The sequence below is a fragment of the Daphnia pulex genome, chromosome 12 (genome assembly GCF_021134715.1).
Source record: "Daphnia pulex isolate KAP4 chromosome 12, ASM2113471v1".
NCBI lineage: Eukaryota > Metazoa > Arthropoda > Branchiopoda > Diplostraca > Daphniidae > Daphnia > Daphnia pulex.
In genome coordinates, this window is record NC_060028.1 from 5,776,682 (window position 1) to 5,781,084 (window position 4,403).

The following is a 4,403-nucleotide window of genomic DNA, read 5'->3' on the forward strand; positions in this document are numbered from 1 at the left end:
GGATGCAAGAAAATGGGGATACACACATCAAAAGGAAGAAGAAGAAGAAAAAGGAGAGAAAAAAGAAAGATATCCAATAAAAAATACAAGGAGGGAGACGATGGACGAGTGGTGATGGTAATGGCAGCGCTCGTATCGTCACTGACTTTTCGGATAAGTTTTGAAATGCTTTGGCGATGCTGTGTATCGTTCACAAACGACTGAGTGAGTGCTTCTCTACGCTCGTAAACATTTTTCTTTTTCAAAACACACAGCAACAACAACAAAAAACGCAGCGACCCATCTCTCTCTCTCTCTCTCTTCATTCGTTTTTTTTTTCTTTTTCTTGGGGGTCATTTGGCTGTTTGGTTTCCCTTCTCTGTAGCTGCTGTGCTGCTGCTCCGTCTTCTTCTCTCGGCTCGTGATAAACATAATACACAAAACACCCAGCATCACACACAGACACCAAGAAGAGAGAGAAAGAGAGATAGTACGGTAGTAAAGCAGGTCGTCAGACTTTGCGGGGATCACTATAATTTGCCGAAAGTATATACGGAAGAGAAAAACGCGGGAGGGGGGACAACGCACATATATATATACGCAACAGCAGAAGAAACAAATAGCCAGTGTCAGTCAATCCATGTGGAAGCTAAAAAGAATGAAGAAAATAAATAAAATAAAAAAAAGATAGAGCCCCTTAATATTTTCCCTTTTCGTTTTGTATTGTAATGCACATATCGCGCGATGGCCGGAAAACCACGGGCTGTAAATATCCGCTCGGCGCTTCGTGGAATGACGCAGAGTGAGAAGAATACGAGGGAGAAGAAGAAAATGTCTATGTATATATCTAAACATATAAAGGAGCGAGAGCTATATATCCTTATGCGTACGCGTCTCAACCAACACCACAAGTTCAGTCTCCTACGCTCTCCTACGGTCTCCTATAGCTCTCTCGCTCTCTTCCACTGATTATATAGAAGAAGGCGTGTGATGGCCGGTTCCAAAAGCTCACAAGAATGAAGATAAGGGCGCCAGAGACGCGCCAGTGAAAGAAAATCAGAAAATGCCACAGAAAATTTTTACCCGTTGCAAAGACGAAGGGGAGAAGAAAAAAAAAAGACGTCCTATCCATCATGTTCCGTTGGGGAGGGAGAGGAAGAAGAAGAAGTAAAAATGAAATAAAAATATACAAAAGTTAAGAAAAGCTTCTCACTCCCGTAGCCGTGAATATACACACACAGCACACGAGTGCGAGTTGATACTTATCTCTAATCATAATAAGAAAAGCTTGTCTATCTAATAAATGTAGGTCGAGTTATTTCTTCGTCAAAATGGTTCTCATTCCGGGAAAAAATATCTTTTTTTTTCTTCTTCTTTTTCTTATTTCGTTTGACAGAATCTCAATGTTCTCAAAAGTCCGTGTATAGTGTCAAGTCGTACGCCATCGTCGTGTCCCGTACCAAGAGGACATGGCGGAGAGCCGAATGGGGAAAAACGTGAAGGTTCCAATAGCCAAGCGGATGACGAGAGAGAGAGAAGAGCTGGAAGAGAAAGAAAAGAATGCGCTTGTCGACTCCCGTCTTGTTTCCATTACGGCGATAAGAGAAATAAGAAAATGGAACGAGCTAGAGCTGTGGGTTGCTGTGGCGTTCCTCCGCGGCCGCCGGCCACATCCCGCCAATGTCACGCTCGATGCTGGGCAAAAACAAACGCGCGTGCAAAGGCTGCTAGCAATTCGGTAACCAGATACGAGCCACAGATAGGGTCGCGTCGACGATGGGGCTGGTTGGTTACTATACACCCCGCCGGCTCCCGTCACGTTTTCCCACCCGAAGAAAATCGTTCGAAGAATCCCAAACCCTCCCTCCTCTAGCACACAGATAGTGTCTGTAGCTAATACGCCCAGGCAAATGGGGAAAAATAGAAAACTTTAGAGAAAAATAACAAATATCTTCGACATACCTTTGGCGTTTTCATACCTCCCCCAACTCGTCTTCCTCGTCATTCCTCCCCCCATCGACTTCATTCAATGTGCCACCCCCTCGTATGTGGGAAACCGGTAGTCGAAGAATGTTGTTTCGTGGGGACAAATAACTCGTCAACTTTTCTTTTTCCTTTCGGGTTTTCTCTCGTCTCCCGACAAATCTGCATATTCCATTAACATTTCGCCCGTCAAAGCGGCACGGCGGCGGTTGCTGTGCGCTGGGGAGTTGTGCGCGTACGCCGCCATTATTATTGTTATTATTATTGCTTCTATTACTCTCTGCGGCTGCACATAGTTTGTGCTTGGACAAAAACAACAACAACAAGAGAATGATCGATGGCCGCACCGAGAAACACAAGAAAATGATCAAAAAACAAAACAAAAAATAACGTAAAGGGAAAATAAATAATAGACATGTAATGTAATCGATTGGCCAGACTTGTATCCTATACTATACGCCAGCCCTTCATATCCCCCGCCACGCCAGATGGATGTAATCAAAGATCAGAGCTGGATTCGATTTGTTCCTTTTATTTTCCCGGCGAAATTCCTTTTTATATGTTAGAAGGACGGACGGACGGACGGGAAAAGCGCTTCGAGGATTTATAAAAGGGAACCGGTTGGATTTCTTTTTTCTGAATGACGAGTTGAAAAGTTATTTTTTTTTTCAGGAAGAAGAAGAAATGTAGTATATATTTTTTAAGAGACAGCACCGATTTCCACCGAGGGAATTGAATTTGATCTTTGAACCCCCGGCCGGCCAGCCGTCATGTGTGTGTTGTATGTACAGCCTATAATGTACAGTTAGATCTTCTCATATTTGATGTCTTTCGACAACTCCCCGATGTGCGGCCCAACATGAACTTACGTCGCCCTCCAGGAATAATTCTTCCTTCTCCTTCTTCTTCTTCTTCTTCTTCTTCCACATACAGATATACAAAGAAAGCGCAGAATATAGAAGAAAATGGTACCAAAGGGAAATCATCAAAACGGAAAAGAAATTTAAATTTGATTTTCAATTTGTGCCATGTAGCTGAGAAAAAGGCGCTTTGCGTCCGTTCCTAGAACAAACAAAAAACTTCCCCATTATTATTTCTCCGCCCCGCTATCTTAACAACGGAACAGTTGCCCGTCTGATGACACATTCGGGGCCGCTCTGGCGAGTTGGCGACTCGGCGGCGGCGGCGGAGTCGTCGTCCCTATCGCCCCGCGTTGTTACACACTTGAAGATGATTCGACACACACGCACGCAGGGACTGCCGCCGCTGCTGCTGCGCTGGATTGCGTGGCACAAACTTGAAGCCGAAGACGGACGCAAACGGACTGTGCTCGCCTGGAGCGTGTTATTTCAACTCGCAGCTCGTAAAAAAAAGGAAAAGAAAAAAAGGCGAACAGAATAACCAAACCCAAAAAACACAAGCGACACGAGAGAGAGAGAAGAGAGTCGGCGTCGGCCAAAAAACATTGCGGAAATGGCTTAGGATAACAAAAGGGGAAATGAAGTGTCACAATATAAGAGCTCGGCTAGATATAAATATACAAGTCGATGCTGTAGAGAAGGACTAAGGAGGGGGAAGGGGGAGAGGCCGTAGGTGGTGGCACGCGGATAGAGCTCGGGCGAGATGTGTGTGTTGTGTTGAGAGGCGGATGTGCATAAATCTATCCGATTGCTGTAAATCTGTTGGCGGAGTCTGGCGGAGATTCTCGCACCCGGCAGCTCGTACCGCTGACAGTTCAGTTTCCAGCAGAGTCCCGGACCTGGACGCGGACGCGGACAAGGGGCAACCCAAAACAGTTGAAAGAAAGTCAGAAATGTGCCATTGCGCTAAAACCGTTACGCAATAAAAATTAAATGGGCAAACTGCATAGTATATGGTATAGTCTAGTAGTTTGGTTGATTTGCTAACCGGCAAATAACAACGCCAACTAGACGTTGCGCACATTATGGCGTAATAACACACGTTCCATTCCGTCCCGCTGTCTGCTCTGCGTGTGTGTGTGTGTGTATATGACCGGAGGTATTTCTTTTTGTTTTTTTCTAGGCTATTTTTTTTCTTTTTAAAAATAATTTAGGCTTTGTTTTTACTGCTCTTTCCGGCTACAATTGAAACAGGAAAGTCCCCTCGGTCCCGTCGGAAAAATAATTTTTACACTCGTCATTTTTGTCTTTAGTGCCCGGCTCGATTTTCGGGTTATTGAAGGGATAACGGACCACGTTACTAAAAATGTACGACTGCTGTACAATCGTGTCTATTGCAGGAGCACAAATAAAATATCAACGTCCAGCCACAACCCGAAAAAATGTCAAATCCGGTCCGCGTTTTCTTCTCCGACGAGTTTATATATTATAGCATGTATATCTACACTACAGCAACATGTAGGAAACAACAAACTTCCGCAGTATAACGCATATCTATTTGAGCGACGGTGTAGTATATAA